The sequence below is a fragment of the Meles meles genome, chromosome 13 (assembly GCF_922984935.1).
Source record: "Meles meles chromosome 13, mMelMel3.1 paternal haplotype, whole genome shotgun sequence".
Lineage (NCBI taxonomy): Eukaryota > Metazoa > Chordata > Mammalia > Carnivora > Mustelidae > Meles > Meles meles.
In genome coordinates, this window is record NC_060078.1 from 13,140,912 (window position 1) to 13,166,754 (window position 25,843).

At 52.9% G+C, this 25,843-nt stretch overlaps 1 protein-coding gene across 5 annotated transcripts in view; it reads left to right on the forward strand.

Annotated features, from left to right (window-relative positions):
• Window positions 1–688: 688 nt before the first annotated feature.
• The window catches only part of SGMS1 (sphingomyelin synthase 1), a 261,758-nt gene continuing 236,603 nt past the window's right edge, over window positions 689–25,843 (forward strand). For all 5 annotated transcript variants that reach the window (XM_046028070.1, XM_046028069.1, XM_046028073.1 and 2 more), the window contains exon 1: window positions 689–888. The gene's annotated coding sequence lies outside the window, so the exon portion shown is untranslated. The remainder of the gene's footprint in view (window positions 889–25,843) is intronic.

A 25,843-nucleotide genomic window follows, 5' to 3' on the forward strand; every position in this document is an offset into this window, starting at 1 on the left:
GGTCGTGTTACTGGGCATGCGCAGTGCTCCCGTCCCAGGGCGAACGTTCTCCGGGTTTTCCCGGCCACTCGGAGCGACAGCGGGAGGTGGGGCCGGGGAGGTGGGGCCGGGGAGGTGCGGCGCGGCCCTGGTTTCTCCGATCCCCGCCCGGCCCGGGGCTAGGGCTCGGCTGGGGTCCCCGCAGACGACCTGATTGTTTGGGGGTGGGAATCTGCACAGATAATCAGCCAGGAGCTCACCTCAGTGTCGCAGCGCTCAGGATCGCAAACTCGTTCCCCCGAGCCCTCCTCCAGGAGGCCGAGTTTGTGCTCCCAGTACAGAGCAGCTCCGGCCCCGTCCCCAGCCGCACGCCGCCCGACCGTAAACCTCGGCTCCCTGCCGGTCTCAGTGAGCGACCCCCCAGATCCGCAGCCGGGCTCTTCTCCGAGCCCCGGGCTCCTTGAAAGCAAAGTAAGGGGCCAAGTCGCCCTGCCCCTCGGGGCGCAGCCTGTGCCCGGGTCCTGCCGACCCCGCCCTCCCGGCCAGCCCTCCCCGCCCCCTCTTGCCGGGCGCCGCGAACACCCGGAGGAGCGGATTCGCGGCGCGCGGAGAGCTGGGCCGGGGCGGGCCGCGGACTGGGCATGCTCGGCAGCCCCGAGGCTCGCGGTGGCAAGTCGGAAGCGTTCGCACCAGCGAGGCAGCGACCCGGCAGCGGCGGCCGCGGGCAGGACCGAGCGGGCGGAGCGGGCAGGGCGGGCCGGGAGGGGCAGCCGTCTCCCTCGCGCACGGCGAGCCAGCCGGAGAGCGCGATCCCGCTGCGGAGCCCGGACGCTGCCTTGCCCCGGATTTCAGTGCGCGGCGGGGGGCTCGGCGAGCGGAATTCCGGCGGCGGCCGCGACTCCCGTGCAAGTGAGCCTTGGGGCCCCGGGGTGGGGGTGGAGAGCGTCCATCCCGGGGGGGCCCATCGGACGCGGGGAGCAGCGTGCGGGCGGCCCGGGGGCGAGGGGGCGTGAGCGCAGCCCGCGCGGAGCCGCGCGCGTACCTGACGGGCACTCCCCCCGCGCCGCGGCTCCCGGGGGTGGGCGCGGGGATTGGAGGGGCGGGCCGCCCGCGGGGCTCGGGAACCTGGTCTGGGCTGTGAGGAAGGCGGGGGCGTCCGTGGGCGCCTCTCGGAGGTGCTGCGTGCGGGCTGCAAGGTTGCTTAGTGCCGGATTGGGGCGAGCGGAGGGTGGCGGGGCGGAAGAGCTGGGGGGCGGGGGGGCGCCCGAGGCGCCTCGGCGGGTGGCCCGGCCGGGGTCCGGAGACCTGCTGGGGCCGATCCCAAATCACGGCCCCACCCCCCCACGGCCGTGGCGGCGGCATGACAGTTGGCACCTCCGGGCGAGATCGCAGCCGGCCGGCCGCCCAGGGTTTCGGGATTCCCCCCGCCCCCATCCTCTTCGGGGCCTCTGGGCACCTCCGCTACAGTATAACAGGTGGGACCCCTCTCCTGCGGAGCAAGCTGCCCTCCCCAGGCGGCAGAACAGTGCAGATTCGGGGGCGGCCCCCGCTGGAGGAGCAGCGGGAGTGGGCAAGGCCTGGAGGAGCCATCGGCGCAGCTGGGACTGGATAGTGTCTCCAGGACGCGGCCGTCCCCGCGAGTGAGGGGTCCAGCGATCCCGAGGCGACTTGTCAAGGGCAGAGCGGCGGCGGCAGCAGCCGTCTGCCCGCACCGTGTCAGCTCCGAGCGGCTGGCTGCTGGGGGGCCGGGGAGGGCGTCTTGGTCCAGCCAACGGATTCTGGCTGGCGCGTTCTGGTCAACGCCTATTTCCTTCCTGGGAGTCGCGAGTAGAAATCCTGGCCGGAGGGAGTGGAAGGGATCCCTGTAGGTGCAGCTCGGATGTTTCTTTTCACCTTCAGGCAGCCCAGACTTCATTCAGCGGCACCCGCTTATGAAACCCAGAGCGAAGCCTGCTTTGTGAAAGGGAAGTTGATTTTCCATATGAGGGGTCTGCCTGCTATTTTAGCTCCCTTGGCATTTACCTTCCTGGACCTTTCAAGCTGTTGGGACAGGTGACTCTGCTGTCGGACTAGGGGGTGTTTCTGGTTGGCTTCCTGGCTGTGGAGTGGTAGGCGCCTGTCACCGTGTGTCGGGGAGCCCCCCACGCGTCCTGGTCCCGAGGCTTGAACAGGCAGGGAGGACTGAGTGGGCAGAAAGAGAGGAGTGGGACTGGTGACGAAGCAATTGGGAGGGGAGTTGCCAGGGGCCGCCCCAACACCCCAGGGGTTGGCATCGGTTTGGGCCTGTGCGTAAGGGGATGGGGCTGGGCGTTTCTTGGTTGGGGTGCAGGAAACCCACGGGGAGAAGCCAGGCAAAGGATGGGTCTCTGCCTGGTCAGTGCTCCAGGGGAAGCCCCGGGATGTTTGGTGATTCAGCAGGTGGCAGCCTTCCAGCTCTGAAGCCATCCATGCCTTGGTCCGACCAGGGAGCCTGCCAGCAGCGGCTTATGCCTCCTATTGGAGGCTCCAGCTTGGAGGGAACCTCCGGAAGCTGTCTTCTGTCTGTATCAGTTCCCTCGCCTTGTCTTGCTGTTTGTTTGGGTCTGGAGACCCTGATCTTTTGGTTTTCTTCACTGTTCTCTTCGGCCAGGTGGCATGTTTTTGACTCTTGCCAGCTCTGTGACCTGCGGAGTAACAGCTGCCCCGTGCACAGCTGAAAATGTAGTGACTTATTGGGCAGCAAATGATAGTGATCTGGAAAGCCGGGAAAGCCTTTCCTTTGGTTCTGCTTCAGAGACTAGAAATTTACATTTTTAATAAAGTAGTAAGATGTGTTTCTGTAACTCTTCAGTGCTGGTAGTAAGCTGTTTAAGATATCAGACACCATTTTTTTTTAAAGAAATTAATTTAAGGGATAGATTAAATGAACATGAAAGGGACACAGTTACTATGACAGTATCTTACTCCTTGGTGGCTCTCAGGCATCTTGCACAGGGCCTGCCTCGTCGGTGCTCAAGAAATACTTACTCAGCTGAATTAAAAACAAACCAACCAGAATTTGGTCATTAAGTGTGGCACTTAGAGAACTTTATTTTCCTGAGTTGGAATGGCCTGTGTGGACCACAGACATTCAATTTTCACTTGAAAACTCAATCGTTTTAACCCCCCCCCCCCCCAGGTAAGTCCCTTAATTTTCAAATCGTGGCAGATCCTGTATTCACTGGAAAGGAAAACGGCATGCTTTGCTCACGTATCTCATGAAAATCTGAAGGACTCCTCTATAGAGCTGTCATATGTTTTTTAAAAACCTAAAACATGCTTCTGCTGCACATCAGATACACTTTTATCTGTGAAACTTACTACTTTATACAAAGCATTTCAGGAAGGTTGAATGCCCTAGCCTTTCCGGGCTGGTGAGAAGGGCGGCCGTGGAACCGCGTTTGGGGAATGAGTCTGGCATCATTCGCCTGGCACAAGTTCCCTGTTCTTTGGGTGGATGTGTGAGTGTTGGACCCGCTCAAGCTTCTGCAGCCGTTTAACTTTGTTCTGCTCCTTCCTCCAGTTATTCATCTGCTGCTGCTTCCCCTAAAGCCGTACTTGTCTGGGGGGGGGGACTCGTTGCTTAGAGCTGCTGCTGGAAGGATCTCTTGCGTTGTCTCCCATGAGTTCCATCAGTGGTGGTTTTTCTCTTCGGATTGTCCCCTACGCTGTGGCAGCCACTCTGTTGGTTGAACTGTTCTCTGGGCCTTGGGAAAAGCTCTGTCCGGTGTGCCTCTGAGGGGATATGACAGGTGATAGATGGCTTTTTCTTTGGCCTTTTTTCTTGAATGGAGCTAGAACCAGGCCCATTTTGGAATGCCTGGTGTTAAAGGCTTTGGCTTTCTGTTACAGGCCCTTGGTCAGAGATACCAATTGTCAGTTATTGTCTCCGACCACAGTCTGAGAGTCCTGGCTGTAAAGTCTCTCACTTGATAAGCTCATCCAGTCACCAGATGACCCGCCCCTCTGGATGTGGGAGCTGGGAAGCAGGGTGGGATGTGGGGGAGGGGGAAGGGTGAAGAAAGGGGAAGAGAAGCCTTGTGGGCCAGGAGGAGAGGTTGGTTTTTTCACCGACTAATGGTTTCACTGAAACAGAAGTGAGTGCTGGCCAGCAGCACGGCTGAGTCTCTCCCCTCCAGAGGCTTTCTTACGTCCACAAGTAAACTATTCCCTGCTTCCCCCAACAGAGACACACGCCCATACAGAGAGACCTGCACACTGAGAAGACACAGGTGTGGACACACACACCCTTTGCAGAACACCTAGAATCTCAGCTTTTTCATGTGCTAACGTGCAAGAGGGAAACTCCAGGACTCAGGGGCAGGTTGGGTTCTGGGGGTCTGAGTTCACTTGAGCTTGTCCATCAGAAAGATACACCCCTCTCTGGTTGCTAAAGGGATCTGTCCCGGTAGCCACTGTGGAAATGGCTGGGGGCTTCCACTGTCTGCAGAGGCAGGCAAGGGGGCACTCAGAGCTGCTCTTGTGGCTTTTACCTTTCGGACATCGAGGCGCTGGGACTCGGCGTCTGTCGGTTGTTGCACGAGACCCTCTCCTATGCAAAGCCCTTTTCTTTTCTGACATTTCTCCTACATTCTACTGCCATTCCTCTCCCCGCCCGAGGAGCCTTCTCTCCGGTCTTGGATATGTTCTTAGGTATGTCTGTGTTCTCTTTAAAGATGTTATTTTGTGCGTGTCTTTGTTTACGTAAGTGGTCCCGTGCTTTAGGTTTCACTGGGTTCCTCTTTCATTCAACAGTAAACCTTTTTGTTGTGAAAATCTTCAGACGTTCATAAAAGCGGGAAGAATTTCATTCAAGACTCTGTGAGGTCTGTGTACCTGTGGGCTCATCGGGTGCTTTGCGGTGCCTCTTCTAGTTTTATTACCCGATTCCCTGGCGAGGGACACCGAGCTCCCCTCCACAACGTGCTGGGGTGCACATCTTGTGTGCGTTCTTTCCAAGGTGGACCTGAGATGGTCTCTAGGTTTGTGGTTCTGCAGGTGGCCTCACCCAGGAGCAGCGGCAGCGCCTGACCCTGCTGGAAATGCACATTCTGGGGTCCCGGCTTACACCCCAATGAGAAACCCTAGGGGCACACCCCCACCAGCTGGTGTTGAAGAATGCTGGGTCTGGAGACTGCAATACTTGGGACAGTGTGAGACCCACTTTTGCAAGGACGCATGCCCTGGGGCAGAGTGGCTGGGTGAAAGGGAGGGAGCACACCTGTTTTTCCTAAATGCTGCCAGATTGTTCTCCGCCTGGGTGCACGAGGGTTCCTGATCCTCCACATCCTCGACAGTGGCTGGTATGAGGCCTCTTTCTAATTTTACCCGAATTTGCTGGCTAGGGTGTGGGATCTCCTCGTTTTCCTGGGAGCTTGGACCGTGTTTTAGTGAATTTGAGCATCTTTTAACGTGTTTACTAGCTGTTAGAGTTCCTTGCCCTGCCGTAGTCCGTTTCTCAGCTGTGCTGGTTTGCAGGTGCTTCTTGCACATTCTAGAGTGTAACCCCTCCGACTGTAGGTCTGTCAACCTTGCTAGTGGTCACTCTCCAGAATTTTTGTTTCGATAGAGCCCATTACCTGTTGCTTTATGTGGCGCTGCAGGGGCCTGAAGGTGTTCCCTGCTTCTGTTCCCACGGGAAGGGCTTTGCTGTGTGTGGTTCATCGTCACCCATGGCCTCAAGCAGGGATCCAGGGCCCTGGTCCTCCTTTCCATTTTGTGACCCAGTTTTCCCCACATCATTAAATCCTGTATTTTTTCCTTAATATTTCGGGGGAGACTGTGGAGCCACCTCTGTCATACTTGGGGTTCCCCCATGTGCACACAAGCCTCTTTTTAAAAACTTGATGAAAGTACAATTTACATACAGTTAACGACCTCCGTTCCGAGCATACAGTTTGCTGAACCCTGACAGAATGAAACCACCACAGTCAGGATCCCAAGCGTCTCCGTCACCCCGAGCTTCCTGTAGGCTCCCTGGCAGCCCGTCCGCACTCGAACCCAGACTCAGGCAGCCCCCTGAGGTCCTTTTCTGTTGCTGTAGATGAGTGCTTGCGTCTTCGAGAGTTTTCTATAAACGGAGCCACATTTGTATCTGGTTCCTTCCACTCGGCATACTGATTTTTTAAATCTTTAATCTGTGGCAAAATCGATACAGAACGTACCGTTTTTAAACATACAGCCGGGCAGCATTTGTGCCGTCACAGTCTCGTGAGCCCGTCACTGCTGTCTGTCTCCAGAACCTTCTCATCACCCCACACTGGAAGTCTGTTCCCACTACACTTGCGTAATGATTCTGAGATTCTTCCAGATTCTTTGTTTCTCCACCAGATTATTTTGATGTTCACAGCTTGGCAGGGTGAGCTTCCCCTTTGCTGTTCTTTTTCAGGCCTTGGTCCTCGTGGACCTCTGTCCTTCCGTACACCTTCCTGAACGCTTGTCGAGTTCTCCACAAGTCCTGGAAATGGGACTGGTGCTGTAGTCTCATAGGGGGAGAGATGGCACATTTTGTATCTTAATCCTGCACTTCTATCCATGAGCATGGTTATCTCATCTTTTACAAATGACGTTTTAACAGAACGTAACATTTTCTGTCATGGTGTTTTTTTGGTTTGTTTTTTGTTTTTTTCTGTCTTGCTTCATTTTTACAAAGATAACGAGTTGCTTTGGGTAGTTCCTTAGTCTTAACCTTTCAGGTGGGCGGAGTCGGGGCTTTGGGGATAGATTTTTCTCCATTCCTCAGCCTTGAGTGGCATGGGCTAGACAGTTTCTCACTGTTTGTCCCTGGGGATGCTTCTTTCTTCGACCTGGACCCCAAGAGCCTCCCCCAGGGGCTGCTGAAGGCTCCCAGGGGATAAGGTAGGAGAGGCAGGACCTACAGATTGTGAAACGGAGTCGCCCTTCAGAGCTGTTGTGTTAACGCCTCCAATACGCTTCCAGTAGGTCCACCGAGTGCTTTCATCCCGCCCCTCAGGGATGGACAACAAGTGTCAGCAGAGCGGTGCGAAGCCAACCACTGAACTGTGTAATCCTTGCCAGGTCCACACAAGCAAGGCTGTGCTCCTACCCACTCTCGTGGGGTTTCGCAGAAAGGATGGTTACTTCTAAAGACTTTGGCAGTCCCTTGGGGGAGAAACAATTAGAGAACTTGGTGTCATAGACGGTCTGTAATCAGGGGTTAAGTGGTGTGGCAGGGGAGTTGGGAGAAGAGGAAATGCTGCTCTGTGAGTTTTCACTTGACTCAGGTGGAATCAGATTCGAGGAGGGAGAAACCAAGTATAATTAGCTAGCGTTTCTGTCCAGGGCTTGGAGGGCCGAGTATCCAACCCTGTGGCCATGGATTGTGGGCCCAATTTTAAGTGTCTCAGGATGATTGCTTTGGAAAAAGCTGTAACAAGGGGGTAGTAGATGCTTAGCTAACTAGTAGCTTTGTGTCGTGTAGTACAGTCGTTAGGAGCCCTGACTAGAGCCCGAGTGTGTGCATTCAGGTCTTGACCTTACCATTTAGGAGCTGTGGGACTCAGGCGTGTTATGTGAACCTTCCGTGCCTCAGTTTCCCTGACCCTCATTGTTGGGTGTCGTAACTTCAAACACCTCAGTACGTCCTTGTGAGGACTGCACTTGTCGGTGCTTAGAGCCTGGCACAAGGACATCACCATTGGAATGTGAGTCCCTCTTAGGACTCCTTCCGTTCATTTCGTTGCATTCCTCCTGCGTCTCCCTTGATGTGCATCGGGCCTTATGCCCAGGGTTGGGTGGCTTTTGTCTGGAAGAACCTGTTGGGGGCACAGGTGCACAGAGGGGACTCTCTATCTTTGTTGCCAGGCTCACGGTGGGCACGCGGGTTGTAAACGAAACGAATGACTCCTTGGAGGATTGTGGAACCGTGTGCGGTCTTAGCGGGCCCAGCGGCTCCTCCATCGGGGCTGCGGGATGGAGAGGGCAAACGTCAGGCGGTTAGCAGGCAGGAAGCTCGTTGGACCTTTTGGTGAAGGGGTATTAGGGATTCACGTTAGTGGAGGTCTCACCGCATAATCGGAGACCCCCTAAGCCGTTGCGCCTTACGACCGTCCTCTGAGATGGAGATTCTTTCATTCCCGTTTCAGACCTGAGGACAGGCGGGCACAAGTAATTTGCCCACAAAGTGGGAATAATGCCCTAAGGGATCATAATGTTCAGGGCCTTTGCCTGTTGCCCGCGTAGGTGTGTTGGTGGGTAACCGTCATAGGTAAGCGTGGTGACACGCGGGTTAGCCCAGCAGGGCATTCCTGTGACCTGGAGGTTTACCAGCCCAGGCGGGAGATTTCTCGAGTGCCACAAGGCGTTAGGAGCACCCGGAGGCTTGTCACAGACACCCAGGGAGAGGCCATGCGTGATGTGTTCACGGACGCTGCGGACGTGGCTGGCCTGGGACCACTCTTGGAGAGCCCCTGCCCTCAACACTTGAGTCCGTGAGGGGCCACACGTTCCCGCTTCTGGTCCCTGTCGGGTGGGATGATTTCAGATACAGAAGTTTTAAATCCTTTCCCCGTCATGCAGTAAAGACCGAACGCACATGGTCGTGTTTGTCTACTCCAGTGGAGAGGTTCTGAGCCAGTGCAGGGTAGGAATTTGCTTTCTGCCCTTGCCCGTGTTTCTGACAGGGGCCCCAGTGGGTGATAATCTAGGGTGGGGAGAAGATTCAGGAGTGCAGTTTGAGACTCGGTGGTGCAAAGTGCCCTGTGGTGCTTCCCTTCTTCGGTAGACGCCCTGATGTGCTAATGTGCTTTTGCTGTTTTCCACCTTGCTCACTCCCTGCCAGAGGCACCAAAAGGCTTTGTCCCATCATCTATCATTTGGAAAGGTTAGGCACAGAAAAATTAGAAGTGTGTAAAGATATCCTGACAGTGGAGAGGCTGAAGATCTTCTTATTTGAGCTAATTGTAGTAGAAAACTATCTGGAGGAAGGCACTTAAAAAAAGGAAGAAAAAGACGGGGCTGTGCCCCTCCCCCAGCGGTGGTGAGGTCAGGTGTGTCCACGTGTCATGCATGCCCGGTGCACAAAGCCCCCAGAAAGAGGAATGGCGTTCGAATGGCCAGAGTTTTCCATTTGGCAACGGAGGCTGCATTTCCTCCATGAGAACCGTGTCCATGGAATGAGACATGTTGAGCTCTGAAAGATTTTATAGGAAATGGGAACTCTGATTCTAACTCAGAGGAGAACTCACGAGTAGGCTGTCTTTGGGAGGAAGACTTTTCCCTGTGCTGGTTGTCGGGGCGTTCCCATGACCTCGCAGTGGAGGATTGTTTGGGGAGGGAAGGCGGCAGGCAGAGGGGATGGGGGATTGGGAGGCGAACACTGGGAGCCACACGAGAGGTGTTCTGACATCTGGTCTCTCTGTAACTCGGGCTTTACAATGGCAGTAAAGGCACATTGCGGGTCTGCAGTGGCTGGAACCGCGTTAATCCTTGCAAAGCTCAGAGACGAGTGAGATTTGGTCTGGGTTCTCGGGGGGTTGGGGCGTGGTGGGGGGCAGATCTCTGCACAGAGAAATGCCATCACCCTGTGGCAAATGCAGCGTGGTACCTGTGGGTGCGGCCCCTGGGGGGAGCAGGGTGAGAGGCTGGCCCGAGAGGGTCCCCTGCCCGGGCTCCCTGTGCACTGTAGGGAGCAGGTAGCCCAGGTGGGAGGCTAGGGCAGATGGACCTAGAAGGGGGGCAGCTGGGTGTTGTCGTCTTCTCTCCCTTTTTCTGGGGCTGCCGGGTTTAGCGCCGTCCCTCAACAGAGGGAGTGTAGGAAGAGGCGGCTGCACGTGGTCAGCCTGCGAAGGGGAAGTGGGAACTGGAACCGCGCTTGGAAACTACATAGGAAGTCAGAAGGGATACTTGACAGTTTGTCTTCTAGAAAATGTGGCTCAATTTTCACTATCTCCTGGAACATAAAACCTGGAGAAGATAAATGACTATTTTTATAGTGAATCAGTGTTTTAAAGAGGGATTCTTTGTTAGAAATGAGGTTTTATTTCCCGGAGTTTTTGGCAAAGTTCGAAATTCCATTTTCAGTTTGTTTTCAGTGGTTTGTATTTCTCATTCACATGGTCCTCCCCTCTGCCTTCTCCCTCTCCCCTCCCCCATTCCTGGACATGCTCACAGACACGTGTGTGTCAGGCCAGGTGTGACCAAGCTGTGACCTTGGCTGGCTCACCCCTCTGCTTCCTCACCTGGAATGGAGACCTTGGGCTCGCAGACCCTAGTCATCGGCTCTCAGATTGCGCGACACCTGAAAGCGTGGCTCCCGAGCCCCACGTCACCTCACAGAACAGAGTCTCCTTTCAGTGCCTCTTCCCGGTCCTGCTGCGCTGTGTGTCCAGACTGCACTGTAGCAACAACAGTAGTTGGTGTATTCGTCACTGTTTACGGTGCCCCTCCCGGCAGGCTGTCTCTGTTCAAGGTACAAAACGTGGATGTTCGGTCCCGTTCGGTGCACTGTGTGAAGCCAGGACCAGCCTCAGATGGTGGGTGGGGTGGGGCTCCCCTGCCAGGCTGGGTAGATGCTGGGAACGGGGCTCCCCGGAGTCACAGGCTCAGGGAAGGTTCAGAGTAGGGCAGACATGTCCTGGGGCTTCGGGTGGAGAGCAGAGTTTGGCAGAGCTGCTCCCTGAGAAGGTGGGGTGCATTGGTTGAGGGGTCCCTCCATCCCAGTAGTGGGGACAGCCGCAGAGGCCAGAGAAAGGGCAGAGGAGTGCTGTGCTGAGAGCTGTCCCCCTCCTGACAGTCGCAGGCCAATGGACGGCTATCTGATTGGGGCACACGTGTGCGGGGGGCATGAGGAGACGTGGACGTGGCTCTTGAGGTGTGCGGGCAGGTGGAGAAGGGATGAGGCGCTGGCAGGCTTGCGTGCTGGACAAGCAAGCATCTTGTGTGGCCGGTGCAGGGCCTTCCGCCGCAGCCCAGGTCCCCGGAGACGGAGCGAGCAGGTGGGGACAGGTGTGATGGCTGCCGGTGCACTCCTGTGAGGGCTGAACCCCGTCTTGAGCCACGGAGTGGGCGTCCGACAATGGGGCCCCTCCGTGATGAGAACCAGGAAAGGCAAGGACTTCGAGGCGTGGATGCGGAGAGCGGTTGGGGAGTGCTGGGCGGGCAGTGAGCTGGGTTCTGGGCACCCGCCGTGTCGCGTGAGAGAGGAATCATGGTCTCTGCATTGCGGGGTGGTCAAGTGGGTCCTCCCGGCTGAGGCGGAAGCCGTCCTGGGTCCCATCCTCCCCCGCCAACGGTCCTGTCGGACAGAGGGAGTGCGGCTTCCCTTCCTGCTCCCTGGGTGGTTGGGGGCCTTCGCTCGACTTCCTGGAGGGCCTGAGTATTCTTGCTGTTTGCCTGCGTGGACTGTTGTCCTTTTGCTTGTGTTTCTCCTTATCTCATCCTAGAGGCTGTCCCTCGCCCCGCTGGCTGTGAGTTCAGTTTCCTTAGCCTGGGGTCCCAAGTGCCCAGGACGTCCCGTCTTTGTCGTCGTCTTTGTGGAGATCCTCACAGGCGGCCTCAGTCTCGGGCCAAAGCCTTCAGGGTCACTGGCACGGACAGGGAGACCGAGGACAGGTGTGAACACAGCAAAGGCTCCGGCCACAGGGAGCTTTCCAGTGTGAGTCTCACGCAGTCCTCACGTCGGGCTGCCGTGCGCTTGCTGCTGCTCGGAGGTAGAGCCTTGGCCATGCCTCTGCTCGGCGCTGCTGCCCGTTCTCAGGCTGGTGATCTGACATTTGTTTCATGGCCATGCGGTGACACCTGAGTTCCTCTGAGAGGGCCTACAGAGTTACCAGCCGTTGCGCTGGGCCGCATGCCACGTTTCCACGGCGCCCTGCACGTGTCCTGCTTTCCCCTCCTGATTTTAGAGCCCTAGGCCGGGTGGTGGGAGCTGACAGAGACGTCTCAAGGGCCCCCTGTGGCCGTCTGTGTGAAGGCCCTGGCAGCGCATCAGTTTCTTGCTGGGGTCCCTGTGCGGGTTTCATGAAGCCGCTCAAGTCACATTAACTATTTCGGCTGTGTGTCTAAAGCGTTCATGAAATTCACCAGGAAGACGTCTGAATGGTCCCTTTTTAAGAAAGTGGATAAAGAGTTAAGACTATACGATTGAGGGTCATTATTGCTGCCTGTACCTTTGCAAGAGGGAGTGATATGACCGGACTGCTGCAGACGGGAGGTGGACGCCTGCCAGGAGCCAGGAGCCTCTTATGGGTACGGAGGACTTGATGTTTCTGTGTCGCAGGGGTGTGGCAGGGTCCCTTCTTCCTCTGAGGACCTAGAAACAAAGGGACAGAGCTGGCATCGGGAAGGACTGGCCACCTCAGAGGGAGAAGGCGGGTGGCATTGACCACGGAGCCCGAGGAGAAGGTGAGCCCCAGGAGGCGGGCAGGGGACTCTGGGACAGGTGCTTCCCTCCGATGCCTGCGTCTGAGGGGAAATGGGTCTGGAGAGGACAGTTAGGGCTTTGGCTTTTGCTGTCAGAGGCGCCTGGTTTCGGAGATTCCCCTGCGTGAGAATTTCATGACCGTTGTCCTTCAAGATCAGGGTGTGGAGGTTCGATTTGGGGAGGGCTGGCATGGATCCTTACGTACTTTCCAGGAGTTTATTTTAAGAAACAGTCAGGCCTATCATTCATCCCAGAGCTGTCTACTGGAAAGGTTGGAAACCATATCAAGCGCGAGGACACTGGCTAAACAAATGACGTGTTCCCACACAACGGAGCACTAGCAACCCTTGAGAACGTTATCTAGAAGAACCCCAGAGAAAGATGTCCTCTAGACATTGTTGTGTGCAAGAAGGTCTGTGGTGGGGGTACATGGGTGGCTCAGTGGTTTAAAGTCTCTGCCTTTGGCTCAGGTCATGATCTTAGGGTCCTGGGATCGAGCCCCACATCAGGCTCTCTGCTCAGCAGGGAGCCTGTTTCCCCACCCCTCTCTGCCTGCCTCTCTGCCTACTTGTGATCTCTGTCTGTCAGATAAATGGATAAAATTGTAAAAAAAAAAAAAAAAAAAAAAAAAGAAGGTCTGTGGTGCTTTTGTAGAAGATACACTGTTCCAAAAGTCCTGGTTGGTGGCTGCTGTAGGCCAGACAGCCCTGCCAGGAGGGTGCGGATATGGTCCCTGCCCTCAGCAAGCCTGTGGTCTGCTGGGGAGGAGTGAAGCCTTGCTGAATTTCTTGTAAAAAAGTGTTTAAATACTCGCAGAGGACTGTGTAAAGAATGCCTCGTAAAACAGGCAGTTTGATCCGGTAAAGTCTGATCCACTGTCTGTCTGCTTGTTCCCGGCCGCATCCCTGACCCAAAGCCACCGATTTTCCAGAAAGTCAGAAGGCAGTCATTGCACTGTCTTCCTGCCTGTGCCTACTGTTGAGCTTCTGCAGCCTCCTCTTTTCCCCACACTGTGCCAGGCTCTGCAGGTGGAAAGGGAGGGTGGCACATGGTTCTGGGGGGAGGGGTGCCGCTGCTTTCCTTGGCTTCTGTTCTCCGTGCCTGGTTGCCTGCTCGCCTTTGGTCGCTCACTGTCACCTCTCTCGGGCCCCATGTCGCTCCGAGTCTTTGCCTCTGATGTCCGATTGTTTGTGGTATTGACAGCCGTGTAGAGTAGAGCTCCAGTCTTAGAAATCACCTGGTTTAAATCCTTTCTCGGAGCCTGGTGGGATGTGGATCGGAATCGGCGTGTCCAGACTCCTCGTGGCCTCTTAGCCATGTCCCCTCCAGTCACCATGGGGATGGCTCTTCCACACAGAGGTGACTCTGCAGTAAAAACTAGTCTGCAGTTCCCATCGCTGGCCGTATGGAGCTGCAGCCAAGGTTGGGGAGGCTGGGGCTCTGCTCTCAAGGGCAGCTCTCCGGGGAGGGGGGCTGAGGATGGACCTCCCGGCAGGGCCGTGTGATGGAATGCTGAGTGAACGTGTTCAGGAAGGCGGTCCGCGGGAGGGCTGGTGTGTGCAGGGGTGGATGTGAGCTGGGTTGGGTCTCCAGGGGCCCCTCTGAATGGTCCCTTGGGGTCTGGCTGTTGAAGGCTGCTTTGCCTTTGTCTTTTAGGCTAGGTTTGGTTTTCCTTTAGAAAACCTTTCTCCCACCTTCTCCTCACCCCCCTCTCCTCCCACTCTCTCTTTCTCCCCTACTTTTCATCTTTCTTTGCTGCTTAGAAACTGCATGAGCAAAAGAACATCATTCAGAATCCTGTCACCCATCGGTAACCACTGCTAGCATTTTGGTGTGTGTCCCTCCCGTCAGTTTTATATAAATATTGGATGTGTGCTCAATGAACATTGTGGCCGAATGCCAAAGAGGGAATGGTAACAGGACCTGTGTTGCCAGAAGGAAATCTCACAGCCTCTAGAATGGGCGTCTGGGATGCAAGAAGTCTGAAGCTTTATGAAAATGATTACAATGCTATTAAGATGATAACAGCACAGGAAACTTCATTTCTTAGCTTGTGGTCTGCATAGTGAAGGTCTGTGGTACAGGGTGGGCAATGGCTCAGCCAGGGAGGAGGGGACAGCAAGGCTTTATTTGGTTTTTGAGTAATTATTGTTTTGGCCAGCTGTCAGGATAACACACTACGAGGGGGAGGTTTTCTCCGACTTCTCACACTTTTGTCAGATCACCGATGTCTCTAACTCCTGCACCTGCCACTTTTCTTGGTGACGAGGGTGCCGTCGTGGAAAGTGGCTATCGTCCCAGCTTTGTGCCGTGCTGGAAAAAGAGGGTACCTGGATAATCTCAGGAGCGGAAGTGAGGTGGTTGCCTTCATACAGATTTTTTGCTGGTAGTTTGGTCTGCGATTGCTGCCTCACACCACCAGTTGAGAGAGCCATGGTCCTGAGGCCGTGGCTTTCTGGAAGCATGGCGTGGAGCAGTGACATTGGCTTTGGAGATCACAGATCTCCGTTGGCATCTCGACTTTCCCTGCCTACACGCCAGCTGCAGCATCTTCCCTGGACAAGAATGACAGCGTCTGTAGAGACGTAGCCTGTGAGGAATGCTTGTTCTCTCTGGCACCCCAGGTTCCAGCGCGGACCTTGTTCCGTTGGCCAGCGCACTCCATGGGCTCTGCTCTCTGCACTACAGTGTTGGAATTCTCTTCAGGCAGCCCTTTGAGACAGGTCCTGACTAACCAGCCACTCCAGCCTGTCTGTGACTGTCTCGGGACGTCTCCATCATGTCATAAGTACATACGTGTGCATGTAGGTCATAAGTGCAGGACAGAAGCCCTCTGGTGTCCTGTCGTTTGTGTGTGGGTGAGAGAGGTTTTTATTCTGAGAGTTGTCTGGAAGGCTCACGACGTTGGGAAATCGGTCTGCCGACACTCACGGTAAATATTCGGATGAGGCTCGCGTTGCTGATGCTGCCGCGCTGAGTAGTGATGCATGATGACACATCGGTTCAGGGACGCCAGAAGCATCTGCTCTTCGCCCTTCCAGATCGAAACCCATCCTCAGATTTTGGCCACACAGCTCTGGGGCATCCTTCGACGTACATAGCTGTGCTGTTTATTTTGTTAGTATGGGCGCAAAGCGTTCCATTTCTGAGATGTGACTGAGCATGTCCCAAATCTGTAATTTGCTTTGAAAGAGTACAAACATCTTTTGTTTTGTTTTAATTATAGTAAAATACAGGTAACAGAAAATGGGCCTTTTAAGCATCTTTAAGTGGGTAATTCGTGGCCGTAAGTGGACTCACTTTGTGGAGCAGCCCTCACCGCCGTCCGCGTCCAGGACTCCTTCATCCTCAGGAGCTGAGAGTCTGTCCTCGCTTCCTCCCACCCTGCAGCCCCAGCGTCCACTCTTAGCTCTCTCTGTCTGTGATTTTCTCTGCTCTAGGGAACCTCATGTAAGTGGAACCGTACAGCATTTGTCCTTCTGTGTGTGGCTTATTTTGATCTTGAAGTAGGTTTTTTTTTTTTTTTTTGAACTTTTATTTATTTGTTAGTGTGCCCCTTACATTACGTTTATTGGGCTGGAACCCCCATCAGTCAAGGAGATTGCATGAGAGCGGGTGATGCCTGTGAACTTGGCAGCAACCTTTCCCTGAGGCCTGTCGGTGTTCTTGGAAAACAGCCTGGTGTTTTCACGTCTTTTGGTCTGATCGGTCTTGCCTGGCAGGAGGGAGAGCTGGCAGCGGAGTTGGCCCCCCGGCTCAGCCGCTCAGCCTTGGCCGGTACAGTCCTCTCTGGGCGCGCAGATCATGACTTCTGTCCACACTTTGCCAGTCACTGAGCTCGTCCCTGGCGGGGTGGGCTCACCTGTGGAGGGACTGCAGTGTGTTTGGGAGGGGAGCTGAGGTTCTGGGCCTGGGTGCGTGCTCCTACGGGGTATCAGCTCTGGGTGTGCACCTGTACGTAGGGGAGGCTGGGTGGAGCCCGAGGGACGACAGACCCTCCCCCAGCTATGCTGTGTGGTGCCCAGGCCAAGGGAGGCACAGGTGTCCTGCAGCCATAGGGCCGGATACTGTTCTGTGAAGATGCGGGAGACAGAGGTTCGCTTCCTGTCTGTGGTAAGAGAAGGGAAACGTGTTGACCCGTGGTTTCAGCAGTGTGGATGAGTCTGTTTGTTTGAGGAGGGCAGCCTCTCCTTCGTGTCACCCTCTGCACTGTGGACTCTGTTCAGAGTGGAAGTCTGGGTTTTGCTGTAGGGTCTCTCTTCCTGGTTCATCCTGTTCTGGCATCTGTCATGATCTTTTTAGTGATGGGCCTGTTTGTGGATTGCAGAGTTGTGGAGTGGGTTTAAAATAAGCCTTGATTTAAACTTTGTTTCCTTTTTAAAGATTTTGTTTTTGAGAGGGGATGGGGAGGAGCAGAGGGAGAAGTCTTGACGTGGGACTCGATCCCAGGATCCTGGGATCATGACCTGAGACGCTTCACCGACAGAGCCACCCAGGTGCCCCGTGGCCTTGATTGATACGGGGCTGGGAGCAAATAACCGGCATGTTTGATCCTCTGCCCTATCGTTACATGTTTAGTTAGACCCTGACAGTCAAATATTCTACTTCAGAAAATAACCACAAAGCCGTCTGCATCAATGTTTTTGTTCAGAGTGCTATAGATCATCAGTGATAGGTGTCTGGGAAGAAAGACCATTTGGGGCGCTTTTGTACCCCGAACATTCTGGGTGTCGCTAATGAACATGCTGCCTCAGATCCCCAGGCAGACGGTTTACAGCTGAAGTCTGCCTTCCGTTCTGCGCCTGACAGCTGAAGGCGGCGTGGGATGTGCTCTGTTACCGCCGCACGTACGTCGTCGTCGTGGTTCCCTTCGGGTGGTGAGAGCGTGGTAGAGACATGGGCCTCCTGCCTGTGTGTCCCCTGATGGGTCGGGGACACCAGTGATCCCTGATGTGGAAAGCGGGCCCCACCTCGAGGAAGTTAAGATCAAGAGAGGAATATGGCAAATGCCCCCGGACTGTTTATGCCTGCACTGTGCAGGCAGAGGGAGTGGTGACCTCTCTTCCAGCTGGGGTCTTGTACGGATGGGGGTCCAGCTGGGACAGGGCTCCAATTATTGGGTTTGGGCTCAAAAGGTTCCTTACTGTCTGGGAGGCATGGTCAGAGCAGTTGAGCGCCTAAAACTTAGACCACGTTGGGGAGCGATTGGGGAAGTACAGAGCGTTTTCCCAATCAGGGTTCTGCCGGGAGAACAAAACCCTAAGGGCTAAGAAGTACTGATGAAGATAAAACCGACCTTTTCCGATGGACCTGTACTTTGTTTCCAGAATGGCTAAGCCCCCTGCTGGGATGAACCGTGGCATGTGTTTCAAGTTTTATGATCTTCTCTTCTGAAAATTCAGTAAATAAAATCTCACCCTGCTCACACGTGCTCTCGCCTGGCCTGTTCCTCTTTCTCTGCGGAGAATGCACATTTTGCACACTGTTCACAGTAACACGTAATTAAAGATAAAAAGTATTAGAAATTGACTTCAAGAACTCACTTTTTTGGTCTCATGGGTTTGTTGCCAGTTGCATCTCCAAGGCCCCTTCAAACTCAATGGCTGTTTGATTTAGAATATTCATACGGTATTTATTTTGGGACTCTAGAGGATTGCGCAATTAATTTTCTTTACCGCTTGGTTTTCCTTGTTGCCTTAACATTTGGAGGTACTGTTTCCAAGACTATGTCTTAAGATTGTGATTTCTTGGATTTTTTTTTTTTTTTTTTTGGCTTGCTGAACTGGCTGGTGGAGATTTTGTCAGATTCGCTCCTTTGTGTGATGCCGAAGTTTATGGAAAATGAGTGAGCGAACACACGGCCCTGGGCAGCATACATCATGGAGGATGGATTATTGCTGGAGACGGGTTTGGGTGCCTGCACAGGGCCACCACCAGTGATGGGGCGGGGAGAACAGTGGCCGTCTCTTGTGGGTTTGTTACGGGATCGGGTCTGTCGATGCCCAGCACGTGTGGAGAACATGGTAGTGCCTATTAACTAGGGCTTCTTTCTGAGGCCAGAAAGTAGTAGAAAGTGGTTATGGGGGCACCTGGCTGGCACGGTTGGTGGAGCACATAGCTCTTGATCTTGGGGTTGTGAGTTCAAGCCCCATGTTGGGGGTAGAGTTTACTCGAAAAAAATAAAATCTCTTTCTTTATTAAAAAAAAGAACATGGTTATGTTGTCCTTTTATTTTCTTTCATTATTTATTGCTACAGAGGATTTTGCGGTAGCACGAGGGAAGTCTTGGTGGACGGGAGACCTCATTCTGTTTTTCAGTTGCATTCATATCGTCTGAATTTGTGCATTTCCATCTTTTGTTCTGGTTGCTTTTATAGCTGTGGAGCCCTGTGTGAAAAATAACAGATCACAAGATGATTTTCTCTGTCTAGAACCTCTGCAAATCAATCAGTCTGACCAGCCAGTTCTTTGTGCACAGAGTATTGTGGCCTGACATTGATTTTTTCCCCTGTTTTGGATGTTTTTATTATGAAATATTTTACACATGTAGAAAAACATAGAGAATAATTTAATGAACATGTACACCCAAGCCCTCAATTTTATCAAATATTTTGTGTATTTGATGTGTTTTGGGGAGTGTTTGTATGTGCATAATTTCTTTTTTAAACAAACACCCCATTTCCACAGGACTGGAAGTTCAGGGGCTGTGGGGTCTGGTTGTCTGCTCTCTGGTGCCCGGGACAGTGGGAGGGGGAGTGGCAGGCGTCACAGAAGCACTGTGTATCCTTCTCCAGCGGCCTGGCCTTCCCGCCTTCGGGAAGGTAACAGTATCACAGACAGCTCACGGCTGGCTTTGGAGGAGGGGAAAATATCTTGTTGGGCTCAGCCTGTGATACAATTGTGAGTTAAATGAGGACTGCCCTCAGAGAACTTTTAGGGTCCCTACACGAGGTAGAGCAAATGCATTCAGAAATGGCTCCTGTGGGCACCTGGGTGGCTCAGTTGTTAAGCCTCTGCTTTCGTTTCAGGTCATGATCCCAGTGTCCTGGGATCGAGCCCCACATGAGGCAGATGGGGCTCCCTGCTCAGCGGGAGGCCTGAGTTTCCCTCTCCCACTTCACCTGCTTGTGTTCCCTCTATCGCTGTCTCTCTGTCAGATAAATAAATAAATAACATCTTAAAAAAAAAAAAAAAAGAAGTGACTCCTGTGGAAAACCAGAACTGCTTCAGGAGCTGTTGGGGTGAACTTGGGATGAACTTGAAGACACGGAGATGGGGCAGGTGGGCCAGAGCTCCCCCCGGGAATGGTGTTCCTAGGGAATAGAGTAAGGTCGTTCAGGGCTGCCTGGACTCTGTTCTCAGGAGTAGCAAGAGAGGTCAGTGGCCGGAGAGCAATACCCCTGAGCCCTCACCTTACATTATCGATAGCACTAGGCCCTTAATGGAGCAGGACAGCAGAGAAGAACAGCAGCATTCCAGAAGCAGGCCATCTTGGATGAAACTAGCTCCTCTCCTCCTGGCTATGTGGCCTGGAGTAAGCCTTTTGCCCTCTCTGATGTGAGGTCCGTTCTTACTTCAGCTGCTGAGAGGTTAAGAGCAGGGAGTTGAGTTTTTAGCTAGACATTGCACAGTTTTGAGGTGCTGTGGCCTGTGGGGATATGGAGTAAGCAGCTCCACGAGGAAAAGCCCGAGACTTACTGGTCAGTTGCAGATGTGTGGAGGGACCTCCGTACACGCAGCCCTGCACACGGGGAAGCCACTAGCACTGCCCTTTCTCCAGTTCCTTGTGAAAAAGACCATCCAGTTCTTGGTCAGGGCAGAACCTGGGACTGTCTCCAGTTGCTTTTCCGTGATCCTGTCCCCTTCCAGTCACCAGAGAAAGGGCATTTGGTCTCTGCTTTATCTCTCGTGTTCCTCCCGACTCATGCCTGCATCCCTTCCTGCCGGGATTCCAAGTCGCCGTCTGCTTTCTGCCCTGACCTCATTTCACTCTCCCAGCTGCGGTCAGTCCTCTTCCCAGGCTGCAGGGGCGGACATGGTAACGTCCTGCTGACTTGTGTCTGTGGTTCCCCGAGCCCCAAGGAGAAAGTGAGTGCCTCAGTTGAATGTGTCTGTGGTCTGTCCCTTGCCGGTCCCTCTCACTTCCCTGGTAGTGGTTCCTTATGTCTCAGCCTTGTGCCCATGCGAATGCCTTCTGCTGCACTGGTCTGCCTTAGTTTCCTCTCTCAGGGTCTCCTGGGTGAGCCATGTCCCCCCTGCCCCAGCCGCCTTGGGCTGGGTGTTGCCCTGCACCTGCCATGGTCATTCCCCCAAGCACGGTGACTACTTGGAGGGGGCAGTTGGGATGTGCGTGTGCATGCAGGACGTGTGGTCACAGCCCAGCCCTGGAGAACAGCGGCAGAAACACCTCGTGTGTGTGTGTCCCCTCAGGTGCCTCCGTGGACATGGGGTCACCCAGCAGGTGTGAGACCCTGCTGGCCCTGGTGCTGGCTGGGGACCTGGGGCCATCCCCTCCTGTGGGACAGAAAGGCAAGTGAGCAGTGAAGCAGTGCTCCTAAAGTTGGGGGGTCACTGAAGTCTCTCCCACGCATGTCAGCATCAGAAAGGAGAATGGGCAGAAGGCGTGATGTTGGAAAAGTTCTGTGTGAACTTTGCGGTAATACTGCCCACTTCCCTGTCCTCCCTTCAGCTCTGTGAAGTGCTCAGATGTGTCTCCCCGGGTTCCCTTGACCGCAGGGGCCTGGCCCAGGAGTGGCGTTCGGGGTTCCGCTCTGCGCAGAGCTGGGGTTCGCCACATCTTATAGACGTCAAGCGCTTTCCCTGCCCCACAAACTAATAAGATGACAACAATAAAATCTTAGTCCTTTCCTTTAATAAGTTGCATTCTTTACATTCTGTTAAATCTCCCGCTTTTTTTTTTTTTTTAAGATTTTATTTATTTGAGAGAGAGTGAGTGAGCATGAGCAGTGAGGAGGGGTAGAGGGAGAAGCTGACTCCCTGCTGAGCAGGGATCCCCACGCAGGGCTGGGTCTCAGGACCCTGCAATCATGACCTGAGCCGAAGGCAGATGCTTAACCTCCTGAGCCACCCAGGCGCCCCTCTGTTGAGCCCTTTGGAAAATGAAACGGTTTCTTCCATTCTAGAATTCTGGAGTCAGCTCAGCAGCACTCAGCAATCATGTTTTTAATTTCCAAGAATTTCTAAGATTTTGAAAATTGCTGCCTCTGCGTGGCCTGTTGCAGGGAAGCTGGGCCTGCCTGTTTTATCAGTCCTCATCTGACCCTGCCAGTGTTTGGTCCTCTGCCCCAAGGAGACCCGTCTCCTCTTGGATTTGGTCATGTGAGAGAGTGCTAATCTGCATCTTCTGTCTGCCCCTCACTGATGATTTCCCCCACGTCCACTCACTTCAGTGGTTTTCACTGTATTTTTGTTCCCTGCTGGCATTTGTGTGGATGCCTGGCCGTTTTTCTGTATGTGGGTATTTCTGCTTATTGGTCCTACTGTCTGTGTAGATTCAATGACTTGAGACAAATTGACCTTAGAGTGTTTGCAGTGGGAAAGGAGCAGAAGACCATTTGCTTTGTTGTTTCATTGTAGGAGTGGATAAACTGAGGCTTGGGGTGGTGATGTGGCTTATGTATCTGACACAATCCTCCTTCGATGAAGTCAGATCAGAAACCAAGGGTCCTGACCCTCTGTGCCCCGCAGAGGTCCTTGTGTGGACTCTTCATGGTGTCCTGTTCCATTATTGTTATCTTGGCAAGGAGCCTCAGAGCTGTTCGACCCTCATGTGTCCCTCTTTCCCCTCAAAGCAGACGTCAAACAGCCATTCACCAAGGCTTACCAATGTTTTCTCTGCTTTAAAAATTTTATTCAGTGATTTAATACATTTTCCAGCAGTAAAATTCACTTGTGGAACATTTAGTTCTTGGAGTTTTAACGTATGCACTGATCTACGTATCCTCCATGGCAAAGAGCCTGTGGAACAATCCACCACTTCTTGGGTTTCCTGGTGCCTCCTTGTGGTCAGCCCCCACCCCAACTCCTGACAATGCGGATCTGTTCTCTGTCGCTGTAGCTGTGCCTTTTCCAGAATGTCACGGAAGTGGGATCATGCAGATTACCCCCTTCTGAGACTCCCCTCTTTTTCTGTGGAGTGCCTTTGAGATGCATCAGTAGTTTGTGCCTTTTTATTACTAAGGAGCGTTCCAGTGTATGGGTGTCCCACAGTTTTTTGTTTTTTTACCCTCCCCACATTGCATTCCCACTTAAAAACATGTGAGAGTCCTGGCTGACGTGCATCTTTGTCAGCATTTGATGTTGGCAGCTTTAAAAATTTCGCCATTCTGGTAGGTAGGTGTGTGGTGGTATCTCTCTGTGATTTTTTTAAAAAATTTCATTTTGTCAGAGAGAGAGCACACATGCAGGGGAGCAGCAGAGGCAGAGGGAGAAGCAGACTCCCCGCTGAGCAGGGAGCCCGATGTGGGACTCATCCCAGAACCCTGGATCATGACCTGAGCCGAAGGCAGATGTTTAACCAACTGAATCACCCACGTGTGATCTTAATTTGCAGTTCCCTGATGACCAGTGATGCTGAGTATCTTTTCATGGCTTATTTGCTTTTCTTTGCCTGTCATGTGTATCGGTGTGTCTTACTCTTGGTCATACCCGTCGTCGTCATCACACTTGTATTGCAGGCTGGTACCGTGCCTGGGTTTTTTATATCAACATGGTTGTCACGCACTCCAGTAGATACTAGAGGTGAGGCACTGAACAAGGAACTTTATGTATAGAATCTCAATTTATCCTCACAAAATCCTGGTGACGTAGTGTTTTCTTTTGCTGTGGATATTTGTTGCCTCCCATGTGCTTCAAGCCAGGCTTTAGGCCTGTGTCCTCGTTCTGGGACTCTGGGCAAGTCATTTAATTTCTGAGTCTGTGTTTGTATCTTCTACATAGGTATCTTTCCCACGATATTTTCTCTCAGGGTTAGTGAGTGAGGGTTTTAAAGCAGAGTGGAGGAAGCCTGCTCAGCAGAAGGTCTGGCTCTTGGCATTTACTGAGAAAGCGTTAGCATTAGTTTCCGTTCTAACACCTCCTAGCAGATGAGGCTGTTCCTGCCCTGTCCTGGCCACCTCCCTCTGGAAAACTGCCCCTTGGTGGGTCCCCCGCTCCACTCCTGATCAAATACGAGAGCCGACACAATATTCAGCCTTTTCCTTTTATGAAATGTGTTTCTCTGTTTCCTCTGTGTGGCTTACTAATAGACTGCCTCAGTTGGCCCAGAAAGATGGAATTGCACTGCACCGGTTTTGTATGACAGACCTCCAGTAATCGACTTGCCTCTGCTCAGCATCCCCCACCCCACTGTAGATGCAGAAGGGACCAGTGACCCTGGGGCTTGCTGGGGGCTAATCTGGATGCTCTTTTCTAAAATCCACATTTCATACTTTTTTTTTTTTTACACTTTGCAATCTTTATATTTATCCAATGGCATGATTAATCAACCAGTTTATTTTTTACGTTTTTTTTTTTTTTAAAGATTTTATTTATTTGAGAAAGTGCAAGTGAGCACAAGCAGGGGGAACAGCAGAGGGAGAGGGAGAACCAGAGTCCCCACTGACCAGGAAGCCCAACACAGGGATCTATCCCAGGACCGAGATCATGTCCCAAGCCAAAGGCAGATGCTTAACCCACTGAGCCACCCTAATTTTTTAACTTCTTAATGGAATTATAAATATACAGATTTGGTCAACACCACATTATACTTTAAATACCTAAGCTTAGGTCTGGCAGAGGGGTGCTAGGAGCAGTCGCGTACGTGCTGTTGCTGGAATTTCTTTCATCTGTCACTTGCTAGTCCTGTAATCAGGCTTTTTCTTTATTGGCCAGATCATTTGGGATGATTTCCAGGAAACCGGAAATACTTCAAAGAGATGTTTCTATTTGAAAGGAGTGCCTAAGGTTTTCTGAAGTCAGTAATAGAAAAGCTGAATGAGCCAAGTGTTTACTTAGAGTCCGTTTCTGCTCCAGTGTTTCGGTGAAGAATGTCTAACCTTTACGAATATCATTAAGGGTGATCTGGTTGCCAAGGTTATTCTGTTTAGGGTACGACAGGAAGAGGAGACTGTAATACTAGCAAAAACAAAACGGTACGGCAGTGACCGTGTACAAATTGTCAGGTCATCTGTTGTGGGTACGCGAGGCTTAGGAGCAAGGGTTGGGCTGCAGTGGGCTCCCTGTGCTCTCCTGTCCCCCCACTGGGGCACTTCGCACATTGTCCTCCCCTCAGCAGGTGTGAATGTGATACCCACCCTGTGCAGGCTGCATTCCCCTCTTGTTCTCTGTAATCCCCTCATCAGCAGAGCCGGCCTCTGAAATACAGGAGCCCAGAGGAACGCGGAAGACTCTGGATTCTGGAGTAGATGGCCTGGAGCCAGGTCCTCCATCTGCAGGTCACCAGCTTCACGACTGCGTACGACTTAATTGCTTTCTGCACCTCGAGGTTCCTGTCTGTAAAATGGGTGTAATGATAGTGCCTTCCTCACAGAGGCCAACGGTTGTAAAGAAAGAACTGTCAAGGGGTGCCTGGGTGGCTCAGTGGGTTGAGCCTCTGCCTTCGGCTCAGGTCATGATCTCGGGGTCCTGGGATCAAGCCCCACTCGGACTCTCGCTGGGTGGGGAGCCTCCTTCCTCCTCTCTCTGCCTGCCTCTCTCTCTCAAATAAATAAATAAAATCTTAAAAAAAAAAAACAAAACTATCAAGAGGTGGGGTTGAAATAAGCCAGTTCTGGTCGTCTGGTTCCAGTGTTTTCAGTGGCGGGAGGTGAGCCTCTGTGAGACTCACAGTAAGGGTTCCACTTTCCTTCCTGCCCACGTGGGAAGAATTTCTCATTTTTTGTATTGAATGCCAGTAGAAAAGCTCGATAGCATGTTTTTACTAGAAATACAAATAATTATCGTCAAAATGACTGTTGCCACCTAAGAAGTGGAATTAGCTAAACTAAGAGGGACATTGTTTTATATAAAGAAAACCCAAGTATTTTTTTTATGGAGTTACTGCACCTAAAGTTAGTTATGATAAATGACAATCTCATCTTATAGGTGAAAAGATTAAAAACATAATCAGCTCTCTGTTAAAAACACAACACGGCACAATTTCGTTGAAATCATTAGACTCTGCTGCTTTAACCTTGAATTTGGCTGGGTCGCATGTGAGTTAATTTTTTCCCCGGTTTGAGACGCACACAGTAAGGTGGGACCCTATATGTGAGTCAACCAGGAAGAAGAACCATTTGGGAATTGAATGTTGGTCTAGCAGTCCAGTTTGACTTCTGCCCGTAGGCAGTGTGTGGTGCCGGCTGGGTCTGCATCATTATTCCGAAGTCAGCGCTGATGTCCTGTGACTAATATGTTCCAGCTGTCTGGGTCACTACTTTGGAGTACTATTTATTTGCGGTAGTG